Source organism: Cyprinus carpio, chromosome B12 (assembly GCF_018340385.1).
Source record: "Cyprinus carpio isolate SPL01 chromosome B12, ASM1834038v1, whole genome shotgun sequence".
In the NCBI taxonomy this organism is placed as follows: domain Eukaryota; kingdom Metazoa; phylum Chordata; class Actinopteri; order Cypriniformes; family Cyprinidae; genus Cyprinus; species Cyprinus carpio.
Window position 1 is genome coordinate 24,518,379 of NC_056608.1, and position 17,500 is coordinate 24,535,878.

The 17,500-nt window shown below is 35.1% G+C and overlaps 1 protein-coding gene across 8 annotated transcripts in view; it reads left to right on the forward strand.

Moving 5' to 3' along the window:
* Window positions 1–17,500, forward strand: part of LOC109074756 (muscarinic acetylcholine receptor M3-like) — a 27,597-nt gene that overhangs the window by 491 nt on the left and 9,606 nt on the right. For 2 of the 8 annotated variants that reach the window (XM_042734785.1, XM_042734780.1), the window contains exon 2: window positions 16,662–16,721. The exons of 1 other annotated variant lie outside the window; for it this stretch is intronic. The gene's annotated coding sequence lies outside the window, so the exon portion shown is untranslated. Of the gene's footprint in view, window positions 1–7,806; window positions 7,935–15,619; window positions 15,675–16,242; window positions 16,722–17,500 lie in introns of those variants that run through there. 5 more of the 8 variants (XM_042734782.1, XM_042734783.1, XM_042734787.1 and 2 more) reach the window with 5 other exon arrangements.

Genomic DNA, 17,500 nt, shown 5'->3' on the forward strand with positions numbered 1-17,500 from the left:
TTTCTTATGTTCTGCAGATTTTTTGAGTCTGAGTTGTGAAGTGTTTCGCTGTGCGGTGGTTTTAGGTGGTTTCTGCTGGTTTTGGTAGAGGTTTAATGAGTTTCTGTCAGTGAAAGAAGAGTTATTGTGTGTGTATGGGAGCTGCTCTCTCTCTCTCTCTCTCTCTCTCTCTCGAATTTAATTCACTTAAGCTTTATTGGCATGGTGATAGGATACAGCCAAACCACTGCAAAATGAGTTTATATACAGAATGCATTGAAATAATATTTTAATATTTAATTGATGTCATTTGTCAGTTTGATGGTTTCATTCAGAGTTCATGGTTTGAGGATCCAATTCAGATTTAAATGTTTAATTAAAAGCGTTTTAGAACCTCTGTTTCCCTTTTGCTACACACACACACACACACACACACACACACAAAAACACACAAGTCCCTAACACACACACACACACACACACACACACACACACACACACACACACACACACACACACACTCTCTCTCTCTCTCTCTCACACACACACACACACACAGACTCTCTCTCACTCGCACACACACACACACACTCCCTCCCTCTCGTCTCTCTCTCTCTCTCTCTCTCTCACACACACACACACACACACACACACACACACACACACACACAGTTTTTTCTTTGAATGAGTGTTGTGTTTGTTGTGTATGTATGTGTCTGTCTATTGTGTACTTCCTGTGTCCACGTAAAACAAAAGGCTTAAAAAACATACAAAATGATGTTTTCTGCAATTAAAAATTGCCATTAGTTTCCTGTAAGGGGTAAGGTTAGGGCAATAGAATATACAGTTTGTACAGTATAAAAACCATTACACCTATAGAGAGTCCCCATAAACTACAAATGCAAGTGTGTGTGTGTGTGTGTGTGTGTGTGTGTGTGTGTGTGTTTGTCTGAGTGTGTGTGTGTGTGTGTGTGTGTGTGTGTGTGTGTGTGTGTGTGTATGTGTGTGTGTGTGTGTGTGTGTGTGTGTGTCCGCAGCAGTGTTGAAGGCAGTGATTGATTGGCGTTTCTAATGTAAGTGACTCGTGCATCAGAGCAGCTGCAGCATCACACGCTTGATCCAAAGACTTCTGCTGAACTCAATCAACATTCGTTTTCTTGACATATTTTCATTACAGAAACTTTAAAAATGATTATTCCTGTTTTTAATGTTCCAGTGGATTATGAATGACACGTATCATGTTCCTCCTTCACTAGTGTTTAAAAGCATCCCAGAATGCACCTCATGCACACTAAATATTAATCTAACATAACAAACTCTTGAAGTTTTCATCACTTACTATTATTCTAACTTGTGAAAGATTACAGAAACGGGTTGATGTGTTCAAACTCTTGACTGCTGCTGTCAGATCACCAGGGTTATTATAGTTAACTAAAACAAAAATGAAAACCATTCAAAAATGTGTTACTTGAAATGAAATAATTGTCTAAAAATAATAATTAAAAATATAAAAGTAAAATTAAAACAAAACACAAAATTACTAAAATTGCAATTAAAATTTAAAATATAAAAATACAAACTGATCTGAAATATGAATATAAACATTAATAGTATCTAAAATAAAACCCCACATAACACAAGATAAAAACTATATTCCAAAACCAACCCCCCAAAACAGATTTACTTCTCGTTGTTGTTGTTGTTAGGGCTGCCACTTCATTCATCATTTTAATCATTCATTAATTGCAATTAAACACATGCATCAATATTAGCTGTAAGAATCCTCCAAATGAAGATCTCCATGAGATTATTGTATCAGATGAATAGATGACTGAAAGTTTAGTGTGTGTGTGTGTGTGTGTCTGTGTGTGTTTCTGTGTGTGTGTGTGTGTGTGTGTGTCTGTGTTTCAGTATGTGTGTGTGTTTGTTTCAGTGTGTGTGTGTGTGTGAGCGCATGTCTTTTTATCAGCACGTGTATAAATAGAGTGCGTTCATGAATCTTCTTTAATGTGTCTGTATAAAGAGCTCTCTGAGCTTCCAGTGCCAAAAGCTCTTCAGGTCCAACTGTTAAATCAAATATTTGCTCAGTTCTTCATCCGCGTGTGTGTCTCAGTAAATCCATCTGTCTGTTTATTCATCAGTCAGTCTTCTGAGCGCTCGATCCTGACACCTGTTGAGCAGAAACATGCCAGAACACACACAGCACCACTGAGAAACAACGTCACGCATCAGGAGTGTTTCAAACAAGGGTTCTGGGCTTTTGCAGAAGAAGCAGCACACACACATCTCTGTAGTTTCAGCATCAGACATTCATTATCACATCAGTGCTTTGACTGAATTCTGCACCTAAATGGATTACTGTTTTTTTCAGCTGCTTACACACATTTTCAAAACTTTACACACAAATCCAACAATTGCACACAAAATGTAAAACGCCTCTCATCTCTCACAAAATGAAGCGCTGCATTCAAAATATCACAAACACATCTCAAAAGCAAACATTTGCAAACACCTTTACCATAATATTAATTCCTGTTAGATGTGTGTGTGTTACATAGAGAACTGTGTGTTGTGTTTTGCAAAAAGTGTTTTATGAAACTGAAAACTGATTCAAAGTCTGAGAATTAGTGTCTGGTTTTGTAGATTCTACTGTTTGAGTGACAGCTTTCAGAAACTGTGTGACAAGGAAAGATTCTGTGTGTGAGCAGCTGAAAAAAACTGTGATCTCACGTGATTGGCCGCTTCACATGTCAATCAGACAGTCTCTTCCTGTCTCTCTCTCTCTCTTCCTGTGTGTGTTTTGCTGATCTCATCATATCATCATGTAAGCTGGACATGTTTCTGATTTGATCTGGATCATGTTAATGTGATATCCACCTCGCAGAAAAGCCTAAAATAGTGTCCTCCTGATGGTGTGGATGTAGCAGGCGGTGTTTGTGAAACAGGCTGGTTTCTGTGTTCCTGATATAATGGAGCAAAATACTGTAGAATGAAAGACTGACTGGTGATGAACTCTTGCATGAATTGTATATAAAATATGAATATATACAACAAATAAAATATTGCTTAAATATGTTTCAAAAAATAGGCCTATTTATGTATTTATATTTTCTACCTATATACTTATGGCCATTTATTGTATATTTTTGAAAATATATATACAGTAAATATAGGCTACTGTAAGATTGAAATCATATTTTCTTGCCCCTGAAATACATTTTAAAATATATTTAGGTAAATGAAGGTTGAAACTAAATGTATTTTTAATTTGAAAAAAATTAATTTAATTGAGTTTTACTGTTTCTAGTGTATATTCTGTACATATTTAAAATATATTATGAGCAGAAAAATATTTAGTAAATACGGTTATTTACAACTTTCATTTTTACAGTGCATTTTGAGGAAAAAACTCAACAAAATATTTTTTTGTTATTTTGCAGTATTTTGTAATGGTCACTTTAAAACCTGACAGACTACAAACTGACTTTGTTTGGAAAAGTCTGTGTAAAGATTCTTCAAAATTCAGAATGTTGTCCATTTATGGGTGAACTGTCTCTTTAAGAATCAGCTGTTTTTTGTTTTAGCACATTTGAAATGTACAGCAGGGTCACGTTGAGTGCATTGCATCGTGGGATGCAGAATATCATGCACTGTGCTTGTATTCTGCACGTGGATATTCTCTCAGAGATATTCCATGCATACTGTGTGCCGTTATATGTCAGTTTTTCACCAATATCTGCACAACTGCAAATGTGATATTTTTTATACAACTCTTCAATAAACATAAAATTGTTTTATTTTAGAAACACTATATTGTAAATATTGTCTGTTTTAATCAGTTTCACAAATGAAAATAGTTCCAATCAAAGCCACAGAAGAACTGTTGTGTGTTTCTGATCAACACAGTGGTGATTCGTTACTGAATGAATCGAGTGAGTGAATGATTCAGTGATTCACTCATAAAAGCAGAGCAGTCAGCTTGGTTTCTGAATGAATCAGCCATTTGAATGAACTGGTTGAGTGAATGGCTGAACGACTCACTCATTAAGTTCATATTTAGAGTATCATTTCATTTGTTAAATCAGTTCGTATTTCAATATTCATTTAAAAATATTAATATGTCTATTCGAAGCATTCCTTATATAACACAACCATCTAACATGATTAATACTGCACATTATGTAATAATTAGATTAAATATTTTAACCGCTTGACAACCCATATTTTTAAAACTGATATTGGATTAATTAAAGGGTTAATTCAGTGAAATATGACGCCTCATTTCACCTCAAAATGCATCATTTATGTTGAACCAAACCTATGCTGTTCATAAAATGCAAAAGGAGTGTTTCTGAAATCTTCACGTAGATCTTTTTTATGCATCAGCAGTTCATGGTTGCATTGTGACATTATTTTTTTATGACAGTTAACCATATTGTTTATATGTTAAATTCCACAGTAAATACCAGTATTTTAATATCACTAATATACTGTTAGAGGTTTTGTTAATATTTTGAATTAAATTGTGTTTTTATGTTTTCATTTTTGTTAATTCTTTAGTTATTTTTGGTATGTTTTCTTCATTTTTATTATTATTATTTTTTATATGTCTGCATTGAATTTTAGTTTTTGGTTAAAATTTTGGTTATTTAAGTACTTCAACTTACACTAAACAAAACTGTGAAATGTTGGCATGACAGTAAGCACCAAAAATAAAAACATATTTTTTAATGTTTTATTTTAATATGTTATTTCAGTTCATATGTTTATATCCAAATGCTTTTTTACGGTTTAATTTTAGTTAACAATAATACTACCAGCATACTTTGCAAATATACATTACAATTTAAATAATATCTTTCTCTCTCTCTTATTTTTTCCTGCGTTGTAGTAGTTACTGACTATCAGTGGAAAGACATTTAAAGGGAAAGTTCACAAAAAAAACACACACACACAATAATATATTTTGAAAGTCAATGGGGTCCAAAATTGTTTGGTTCCCAACATCCTTTGAAGTGTCTTCTTTTGTGTTTGACTGAAGAAAGTAATTCCTAGAGGTTTGGAGCAACATGATGGAAAGTACAGTAAGTGGTGACAGAATGATCATTTATTGATAAACTGAAGCTTTAAGATGTTACTGTAAGCAGATGTTAATAGTTCTCAGAGCAGGCTTCATGTTCATCACGTTTATTGCAGTTCTTGTGAGTTTGTGTTGAACTATGAGCTGCACATTGCTCTCTTTCTGGAAGTTTCTGGCGGGTTTGGAGCGTTTCCCGCAGGTTTGGGAGCGCTCTCAGTTGATCTGGAGTCTTGGCAGCGGTCAGATGTTGTGTTCAGTGGCGCGTCGTTAAGATATACATTCATTAGCATGAGCGGGATCTGGATTTGATTATGTGCTGACATGATTTGCCCGGAGCTGCAGGCCAGAGAGCAGAAGCTGGACAGATTCATCCATTTATAGAGAGATTTGGGAACCCACACGCCCCCCCGACCGCTAGTGCCTCCCATAATAACACCACAAACATACTACTTAATAAAGAATCTTCACCACAATAGGAATTACGTATCATCACACTGCGGTTGCTAGGGTGCAGTGCTGGTTAGTAACAGATTACATGTTATCTGGATCACGTAACATATTCCAAATATTGATATCAAAGGCATTTAGCTTTGACTATATTCAAAATATAGAATGGCCATGTAAATGTCATGTAAATAATTTTGCAATCCATGCTTCTGAATTTGTAATTAGAACATGTGTGAAACAAATAATTATGCGAGTTACTAAATATAGCAGAATAAATATCTTCATCAAACACATCCAAAAAAAAAATATTAAAAACCTAAAACACCTCGAAAATAAAATCACATCTCTTTCACATTTATTTAATGTTTGTTCATAAAATGCATTTTTGTCAGCCAGACCCAATTAAAATAAAATATTTACAATATTTCAATAATTTGCCAAGACATTCGCATGTTCACATTTTTCTGATGTCGGTTATTGGTCGCATGGGAAACAAATTAAACAAAATTCTGTTTTTAGTGTTCAAGTGTTATAATTTGATTGTTTTGGTTTAATTTTTTTTTTAAGCTTTTTATCAACTCACAAACCCACTGCATGCTTACATTAAGCCCAGTTTGAGAAACCCTACTGTAGTGTAATTCTTAATGCATGATATCAAATTATGGAATATGTTTTCTTTTTCTTTACTTTTTTATATTAGTATGGTAGATTTAATGGTAAAGTTAGGTAAAAAGTATCAGAATACATACTAAAATGAGTAACCTAGATTCCATTACCCACATTTTTTCTCATGCGATCTGTAATCAGAAACAGTAATCTGGTGTTTTGAGCTGAATGAGGTGCCTTACTGTATAAGGCAGTGTAATGATGTTCAGAGCTGTTTAGCTTCAGGAGGGCATCTGAATCAAATGCTGTTCACTAGAGTTTATCCAGATCTGCTCAGTTCAAACTGGCTGGCTAAGGAAATGTTTGGTTAACAGTTTAATCCTCCTTCTTTCATCTTGATTTGCACACGAGGGTCACAGTAGTTTAAGATTTCTCTTTCTCCTGTCGTTAGCCTGATGTGAAGGGCAGTTGTTTATTCATTCATATTCACACATTTCTGTCTGGTCTTAGATGTGCATCCGTCTCTGACTGACTGTTCGTGTGTAAATGGAGTGTAATGTAAGCTAAAGGGTTTGAGCTAGTCTTTGAGCTAAACAGTTGGCGGGTGTGTAGCGGCAGATCAGTGTTCACGACGTACAGCAGAACTTGAGCACCGTCCAAAGCCGTTCATCTGTCGCAGACCGAGCCGATGCGTGCGGCCAACCCGTGTTTTCTGTGCATCACCAAGCGTGCATTTTTAACGCAGGATTCCCTAAAGCGCTGTTATCTGTTCAGAGGAATAGAAGCAGACAGAAACACAATGTAGAAAAAAAACAGGTCTTTTCTTCTGCGCTGTCTACAGTTAACTGTTATTATTTTACCAAAATAAGAGAGTTATATATATTTATTTAATTCATGTTGTTTATTTAGTACTGACCTGAATGAGATTTTTCACGTAAAAGATGTTTACATATAGTCCACAAGAGAATATCAGGCAGTTGAATTTATAAAAATGACCCCGTTCAAAAGTTTTCATCCCCTTGATTCTTAACACTGTGTTGTTATCTGAATGATCCACAGCTGTGTTTTATTGTTTAGTGATAGTTGTTCATGAGTCCCTTGTTTGTCCTGAACAGTTAAACTGCCTGCTGTTCTTCAGTAAAATCCTTCAGTTCCCACAATTTTTTTGGTTTTCCAGCATTTTTTGTGTATTTGAACCCTTTCCAACATTGACTGTATGATTTTGAAATCCATCTTTTCACACTGAGGACAACTGAGGGACTCGTATGCAACTATCACAGAAGCTTCAAACACTCACTGATGCTCCAGAAGGAAACACCATGCATTAAGAGCCGGGGCGTGAAAACTTTTGAACAGAATGGAGATGTGTACATTTTTCTTATTTTGGCTTAATATCATATTTTCTTTTCATTTAATACTGCTCTTCAGAAGCTACAGAAGCTACGTACATGTTTTTCCCAGAAGACAAAATAAGTTAATTTTATTTTCCTGATCTGGTCAAATCAAAAAAAGTCTTCACCCCAGGTGGTGACCTGCACTAAATGTATACGATTCATGCGTTTTATTCTAGATTTATTCAAACTAATTATTCTTTAAATAACTGTTAAATAATTTAACATTTTATAATTGATAAATTAAATAATATTTCTGACTAAACTGACTAAAGCCACTTCCGTAATGACATCACCTTGCAGGAAATGACATCATTTTGGAGGGAAATCAACACCACAGATATCAGTAGTATCAATGGACCTGATGAATTCTGGGATGTTTTGTGCTGCTGTTATCAGTGCGAAAATGGACTTGAAGTTGATGGTTTCATGTAAGTAAACTCTCAATCACTCACTGTGATCAATTTAGCTCTTTAGTAACATCATGTTTATGTTTCTGTCATTGCATAAATAATCAAGTTATGATTAAGTCTGAGATGCTTTTCATATAAATACTTAAGCACAGATTTATTTGTAATGATTGCAGAGATTGCAAGGTTTCACATGACAGCAAAGACTAATGAATAAATGCTGGATTTACTCAAATTTAAATGCTGTGTAACGCAACACACACATTAGCAAATTAACATAATTAAAAACTCAATCAAACCGTGTACAAAGCCACAGGATGGCTGTGATTGAATAGAATTTTAGCGTCAGCACTTAAACTAGTGTTATCAAAGACATCAAATCAACATCCAAAGATATTCAAGGGCTTTGTGGGATCTGTGGAACATTTAATCTGAATGATGGGATGGAATGTGGTTAAAATGGGCAGAATGTGATTTTGATTGCTTGACAACATGTCACTGCCTTCTTTGGTGCCGTCTCTGATTCAGAGGTTCAGCGTAAACAAACCCATTGAATCTAGGAGTTTTTCTGATCTGTGTCAGTTTCTGTAAGCAAACAGAGGAACTTCAGGAAGTCAAGAGCTGAGTGAAGATCTGTAATCTCTTTATTCTCGGCCTTCAGCTGATGATTAACATTAATATCATCAGCGCTGTAATGTAATGTAACATGTCTTTAGTTAACCAAGCATTTATCTCAGAAGACTGAAAACATTAAAACACCATTAGCTGATTTAATGATGTTCAGAGAGATGTGTAGAAAAAATGAAAGCTGAATTGAAAAATCTTTCATGTTCCATTGTAATGCCTTCAATTTGATAAATGAACTCATGAGACGATATCTTTCCGTCTGTTTTAATAATCATCAGTGATTTCAGCAGTCGAAATCATCAGCTATCCTTCTGTGATGTTCTGCGTCTGGCTTTAGAAGTGTTTGATAGCAAGGCCGGCTTTTATTTGTTAAATGTATGTGTGTGAGATGATCTGAATTCAGATCCTGCTCTGTAAGTTCTCATGTTTTTCTTTTATTCTCGTTCTTCATTGTTCTTCATCTTTGTGCAGGTTCTGCTTGTTTTAACTCTGAACCTGTATGAAATGTCTGTGATTGAATTCACTGAACCCAGAACAAAGAATCCTGGACTGAATAAAAGAGGCTTTCTATCATCAGACGGCAGCTATCCGTCTTATCTGCACACATTTGTTATATTTAATAACTGTTTTGTCGGAGTCATTATTTTTTCAAAATGTAAATGCATTATTTTCTTAAACTCAGTGAACTCCTGAAATGCAAATGAGTTCAGGTGCGATGATACGCTGACGTCTTCTGGTGAAGTTCTAATGCATTAGAAGAGGAAATATTTTCATCAATCCAGTGAAAGATTATTTTTTCCCAGTTTCTATTTGAGTGCAGCAGTCTGATTAAACTTTAACCCCCCAAACCTTTAAACAGATTTATGCTTTATTGGGAGACAAAGTTGATTGTTTGTTTGTTTGTTTATTTCAGAGGAAGAACGTTGAGGTTTTCAAAGTAGATTTGTATAAAACCATGGTTAATTTTCTTAAGGGATAAGTATTTGTGTATTGTTTCCTTACTCTGAAGTCCTGATCAAAAAGATTCGTGAAATGCGATCTGATTGGAGTGCTTCGAAACAGTGAATCATTTTTCGACGCAATTGATTTTAATTGATTCGGAGTTTCGAAAAGCTCTGTTTCACCCATCACTTTGTGCTTTTTAAAATCATTACAATTGATGTCGAAATTAGAAAATGACAAGCTTTTTAAGCTGTGATTGTGCACCGTTTGAACGGAATGATCGAAGTCAAGAGTTTGAATCATATCAATCGAAGCGGTTCCAGCGTAAATGACTCACTCAATTGATTCAGTTTGTCTGTTCCTCCGTTTCTTCAGTCGTGTTTACACGACACTGTCAGCACCTCTGCTGGCTTAGCTCACTGGTTTCATGACATTAACTGAAATAAGCTGGAAAAAAAGTATGATGTTTACAATAAAATATCTATATTTATTTCCATTCCAAAGATAACATCCAACACAAATCTAGAACATATTCAGCTGTTTACTGCTAACCAGCGAAACACGAGCTGCAGCTCAAAACACGTTCAATGGAAACATTGTGCATTATGATGGAGTTTGTAGCTTACACACACACACACACACACACACACACACACACACACACACACACACACACACACACACACACACACACATATTTAATTGTTAGATCAAAATAACATCTAATAAAACTCCACAAAACTCTACAAAAATAAACAAATAAAAAAAAATTATTAAAAAATCATTAATAACCAAACATTAACCATACTTTAATCAAAAAAGAATTGTAAACGTTTGTTGGTGTTTCACTGCTCATTTTAACTGGAAACTGCAGTGAATTGTAGCCTATGTAAGGGTCATTATTGGAGCTGTGCAGAAATGAGAGGCATGTTTCTCCAATGAGTCTAGATTTAAAAAGTGTCAGATTCTCATTCTTGTGTAGAACTGCGAAGGAGCATGTTTACTACAAAAATAGATGAATCCTTTCTTATATTGATCTGAATTTGTGTTGGTCTGTCTCGACAGAGTAAATGCTTTCGAGCGGGTTGATTAGAAGCGTCTGGTTGGTTGGTTTAGTCTCAGTGGGAGTGATCATCTGTTGATCTGAAGCGGTGTTGGTTGATTGGTCTCATTCTGCGATGTTTGAAATGCGCAACGTTTCCCATGAGATCCGGTTTATCTGTGCATCGCTCACTGTGTTTTTAACTAATGTCTTCATTAGTGTGTGTGTGGGACTGGAATTGGGTTTGGTGAACACCCTAGTTATTTATTTGTTTTGCATATTTGTCACACTTAAAAGATTCCAATCATCAAACAAATTTTAATATTACACAAAGATAATGCAAGTAAATACAAAATGCAGTTTTTAAAAGATGATTTCATTTATTAAGGGAAAAAATCTGTCCAAAAACCCTGTTTAAAGCACTGTATATGTGCTTGTTTGGTTTATTAATTGACATGATCCTGGTTTGTGGTTTGATCTTCATGATGTTTGCTGCTGGATTGTTTGATTATCAGTGTGATGTGACATTATGAAAGGCTTGTGTTTGTGTAATGCATGTCTGTAAATGGAAGGGCAGCTCTCTCTGATCTCCATTAGAAACCTTCATTTATCTGTTTACCGAGAGGACAGTGTTTTTGTGAGGGTTCAGGTTGTTTTTGTGATTTTACTGAACTCTTTTCGTCTGTCATCGCTTTAACACTGACCTACCAACTTGTGAATCTATCAAAAGCCATCATGAATGAGTTATAATTCACCTCCAAATCAAAATCAAGAAGAAATGAGAGGAATTAGAAATCAAGCCTGTTTTTAGGATTTTGAAGTTATATTTATCTCATTATTATTAATGTGGAAAACATTATTGTAAAATGTATTTTTTTGATGCATGTATATTTTTATTTATATGTAAAATATATAAAAAATGTATAAATTCTGCATCTGCCTTTTAATTAATTATTAGCAGTAGAAGTGATTTTTGCAGTCATGAAAGGTACTTTTTTGTTAACATTTCAGTGCAAAAATTGCATATATTTTTATTAGATTTATTTATTTATTTTACAATTTGAGGGTAAAATGTAACTGTTTTTTAGAGATATTCTATACTCAATATTTTCCACTGAAAGAAATAGGCTACTTTGAAACTTTGAAAAATGATTTAAAGGAAATGGCAAGTAACATGTTGAATTAAATCTTGAAGTAGAAAAACTGACATGGTGTTTTATTTACAACTTTGTGAACTCACTGTCTGAAGTAAATCAGCAGCTCATGGTCAAGTGATGTTGGCGTCATGTCATCGTCTGAAGGCTGGTTTGATGACTCTGGCTTTAATTAGTATAGCCTGTATTAGTGATGTCAGCAGTTCTTTACAGGCTATGCTAATCTATGCCAGAATCATCAGTGCAATGGATCTGAGTTTCCTCTGGTCACCGTCTGATCTGGTTGTTTGTGATTATGAACATATATTAGGAAATAAAACTGTTTTACTACAGCACAACTAGCTCATGTTGATGTGTGTGTGTGTATATTAAATCCTTTGTTACACTATAAACAGAGAAACACAGTACGTGTGTAAATTTGAGTGTTTATGCATCATGAACGTACACAACACTGATGTACAAAACTGAATGAATGTGTTCTTTATTCCTGGACTGGACTGAATCTCCTCTGTTCTGATATTCTAGTCTTTATCATGTCAAATTGTCTTTATTTTTCATCATAAACGTATGTGCACGTCAAATGTGGTCAGTAATCTGAACATTTATAGTGATATTAAAAGTGGGGTAAGTTGTCACAGGAGTTTAAATGAATTTTACACAGTTGATTTTTAGTTACAAAATGATAATTTGATATTTTTGCATATTCATGGATTTGTATTTCATAATCACAAAAACATTATGTAAAACTGTGTACAATGTAAAAAAAAAAAAGAATGTTTTTTTTAAATAGTAAATATTACAGCTGAGATTATTAGAGAATGTGGTACCAGAAAATACTATACATATATATCTGAGAGTCAGACAGCAGGTTTCCACTGTGAACAGCTGCTGTATGGTGTGACATCATGCCCCGCATGGAGATGTTCTTCACTTGTTTCTCTGTAAGTTTTAGGCTTTGACGATGGTCCGCTGTGATGAATGCTCTCTGGTCTGTGGGTGTCTGTGTGCTCAGATGAATGCTGGAGGATTTCCAGTTCACTCAGATGGCAAACAGCAGCGGCTCTCCTTTAACTAGAGACAAGCGCTCAAATGAAAGCAGGAGATATTCTGCTTGACCAGCGAAGCCTTCGCTCAAATCCTCGGCCCTTTGATTTATGCAAAACAGAAGAAACCCTGAAAGAAAAGAAAGCTCTCTCTGTCTTTCTACTTCAAGATTTCACCTTTGATTCAGTGTACTCAGTGCTGTTTCTCTCTCATTGCTTTGTTTCAGTTGTTTCACCTGCACTTGTTTTTACAGTGTATGATGCTACAGTGTATTCTTTTGTTTACAGGGGGTTGCTATGCAGTTGCTGGGGTATTCTGGGTGGTTGCTAGTGATTTCTAGAGCATTTTTCTAGCTGTTTTCTTCTGTTATCTCTGTAGATGTGGCTCTGGTGGTTCCTCAATCATCAAGCACCACTAATAATGTCATTTGTTGAGAACACGAGGCCTGAGGTCAGCGTCAGTGTTTAGTTTGTGTCGGATCATTGTTCAGCGTTCCTGCTCGACCCGCTCCAGCTGAACGGCTCAGATAAGTGCTTTTAAGCACCTTTATTTTTAAGAGTGTGGTGTAGTTTTGTTGATGTCTAGTTTATTTTTGACTGGATTAAAGCCCATGATGGGTGTAGAGTTTGACTGGAGTCACGACTGAAGATATGAGAAGTGTTTCTCTTAAGCTGATCGGTCTATTTATTGAGTTATCATAACTGTATATGGTTATCATAACTGTCCAGAACAGACTCGAGAGCCTTTTCTGACGCTCCTCCACACCTCCAGACACTCAGAACAATTCATAGCTTTAATATTCTCAGAGCGAGAAAGCCTTAAACCACACACACACACACACACACACACACACACACACACACACTCATTCTGTAGTTTGGCTGTAATTCTGTCTCAGCAGCTTCAGAATGAAATACTTGCCTAATTCTCACTGCAGACTCACTGTAAATACTCAGCACACTCTGAGAAAGCTACAAAATCTGTCAGTGGGGCTGCAGCCTTTTCAGCTGCTTACATACAAAATCTTACAAAACCATACCCTAATGTTAATTCTCAGCCTTTGACTTGTGTGTGTGTGTGTGTGTGTGTGTGTGTGTGTGTGTGTGTGAAAGAGAGAGAGAGTGTGTGTGTGTGTGTGTGTGTGTATGTGTGTGTGTGTGTGTGTGTGTGTATGTGTGTGTGTGTGTGTGTGTGTGTGTGTGTGTGTGAAGAGAGAGAGAGAGAGTGTGTGTGTGTGTGTGTGTGTGTGTGTGTGTGTGTTTATTAGTTTGTGTGTATGTGTGTGTGTGTGTGTGTGTGTGTGTGTGTGTGTGTATGTTTGTTTGTTTGTATGTGTGTGTGTGTGTGTGTGTGTGAAAGAGAGAGAGAGTGAGAGAGAGTCTGTGTGTGTGTGTGTGTGTGTGTGTGTGTGTGTGTGTGTGTGTGTGTGTGTGTGTGTGCGTAAAAAAGAGAGAGAGTGTGTGTGTGTGTGTGTGTGTGTGTGTGTGTCTGTGTGTGTGTATGTGTGTGTGGTGTGTGTGTGTGTGTGTGTGTGTGTGATCCTTGTTGTGAAAGAGAGAGAGAGTGTGTGTGTGTGTGTGTGTGTGTGTGTGTGTGTGTGTGTGTGTGTGTGTGTGTGTGTGTGTGTGTGTGTGAAAAAGAGAGAGAGAGGGACACAGAAGGTGATTGTGTGTGTGTGTGTGTGTGTGTGTATGTGTGTGTGTGTGTGTGTGTGTGTGTGTGTGTGTGTGTGTGTGTATGTGCATGCGTGCATGTGAGTGAGTGAGTGAGTGATGTGTGTGAGTGTGTGTGTGTGTTTTCAATTTCATAACACACAGTTCTCTATGTAACACACACAAATCTAACAGGAATTAATATTATGACAAAGGTATTTGCAAATGTTTGCTTTTGAGATGTGTGTGTGATATTCTGAATGCAGTGCTTCATTTTGCGAGAGATTTGAGGCATTTTACATTTTGTGTGCAATTCTTGGATTTGTGTGTAAAGTTTTGAAAACGTGTGTGAGCAGCTGAAAAACACTGTAAAAGGTACTAGTATGTAGCATTTAAGCATTAACATGTATTTTTAAGGTATACACACTTTAGGTGTACATGTTTTCTGAGAAACTGATCAAAATGAAGTGAGCTTCAGGTTAAAGCAAGCTCAGAAAAATCAAAGTTTCCCCTCTGAATTAAGTTGATTTTTCTGACTCCATTTGCAGATATTTGATCATATCATTCATGAACCCACCTAATTTTGACTTTTTATTTTATGTCATTTTGCTTCTCCAGTAAAGCTTTGTGATTTACAATCCAAAACATTACAGAATCATTTGTTTGTGTGATTAACAGCAGTGTGTTCCTGATCAGAATCTCTCAAAAAGCTTCATTTCAAGTCTCATTTTTTCATTTTTTCCATACGGTTTATGTAAATAAGAGATTCTTACAGCATCTGGCAGTGTTGTTTTTCAGGTGAATGCATCTTGTTTCACAGAAGATGAGATGAAAAATAAGAGCCTTTCATGTGTTCTGCTCATCATATCATGTAAAGCTGTGTTTCCCAGAATAACTTGGTTGCTGATGATTTTGGGAAACACACTCTATTCACACACTAGAGGCTTTAATTCATAGTCTGCTTCCACATCAGTGGCATTTTAGTATCATTGATATTCTACTATATAGTTTTAATTAATATTTTACTTTTTTATATCTTTATTTTTGGATTGTAATTTTATTTATTTGATTACTTCACGTTAAATTAAACAAAAATTAGACATGTTGCCATGGCAACTAGCTGACATAAAATAAGTATTATGTTTGTTTGTTTTTATTGCAGTGAATGATTGTTTTGTTTCAAGGAACACAATTTTTTTTTCTTTTAATGATTTTCATTTTCGTTATAGTTTTTGTTAATGATAATAACCCTGTTCCACATTTATTTTTCTCTCTTTCTCTGCCAGATACAGTTTCACTGGTAATTTGGACTATTGTTAATCATCTTCTTGTTTGATATTCGTTTGTCCTCAGCATTAATTCAAATTATGAAAGCAATGCTAAAAAAAAATCACAGAGAATTATTTATAAGGTTATTGTAGTAAACTAAAACTATATATATAAATAATTATATAATATATAATATAAATAATATTTATAAATAATTCACTTTTTTCCAATTCCTTTGAATAATCGAATTTTTTTTTTTTTTTTTTTTTTTTGTTAAAAACTTTTTATTTTTATATTGCCAGGGGAATATTTCTTGTTTTTATTTAATTTAACTTGATGCACTAAAATAACTACAACAAAAGCTGAAATACAAATTAATAAAAACTATGTAGAACAAAATCACAAAAAGCACAAAAAACTACTAAAATTAAAATAGAAAAGGCAAAAAAAAAATTTAATCAAAATATTTAAAATATTTAAAATATTAAAATATTAAAATAAGCAAAAATATTTATGACATGGACTGAAGGAAAACTCACCCTGTTTAACTTAATAAAAATTAATAAAAAACTATATATAAAAAATAATCAAAATGACAAAAACAACAAAAATGGAAAATATAAAAATAAATACGGATTATAATTTTTTAAAAACCTATAATCGAGTCTTTATTTATCTCTGTAAATATGTGTGACTGGATGCTGAACACAGACGGACAGTGAACAGCATGAAGGTGAATGATTGGGCTTCCGGCAGCCGTTATCATCCTGAACCAGAGCTTTAACCCGTCCCCATCTCACCTGTGTGTCCAACCTCTCAATGTTTAGCGATGCTGTAGATAACAGGACGATTAATGCATGTTTCAAGAGCTACTGAAAGACATGAGAGTATTCCCTGATTCTGTGCTTCTGCTGGTGTGATTTTGATGTGCAGACGCCGAGCTCACTATTATATGAATGTAATGTGAATTAAACGGATGATGGGATGATCTGAATGATTTCACTCTGCTGTTTTTCAGTGTCTGACGGAGCACATGAGATCCAGCCGAGTCACCCATGAGCTTTAATCAGGAGACACGGTGAGGAAAGCTTCATGAGCTCAAAAACACCATACAACCTTCAGAAACGGCCACAGAACTTATATTTGGACACTGACACAGTTTTCATCATTTCAGCTCTGTATGCCACCAGAATAGAATTAAAATGAAACAATCACGATGAAATCAAAGTGCAGACTATAAGCTTTAATTCAAAGGGTTGAACAAAAATATGTAGAACTGTCCAATCACTTATGGTCCCTTGAAGAATTATTAAAGAAGCATCTCTTTCTTAACCTTTTAAAATCTGAAGAACCTTCTTTCACCACAAAGAAGCTTTTGTGGTTCTTCAGATGTTAAAGGTTCTTTTTGAAACCATTTAGACAAAAAAAATTTCTTCTATGGCATCGTGAAGCACCTTTATTTTTTAATAGTGCATGTTTATGAAACACTGTTATTATATTCCATATGTAGCCTGTAAATCATTTGAAGGAATCTCTTCATCAGCAGAGGCTCTCACAACCACTCTTCCTCCCACACATACGTCTTTATTAAATAACACCGAAAGTAAATAAATGATGTTCCAGGCAGGGGAGAGATTCACAGTTAATGTGCAAATCTGAATTATTTCTGTTTCCAAGAGCGCTGCCAGAATCCACAGATTTAGTATTTAGTGTGTCTCTCGATCACAGTGCTTTTGGGTAAAGTCATTTAGCAAAAAAAACAACAACATCAAACATTAAGAAGAGCTCTGAGATGCTGGTCTAGACTGGTTCCTGCTGGTTTAGTGCTGGTTTAGCTGCAGTGTTAAAACTGAAAAC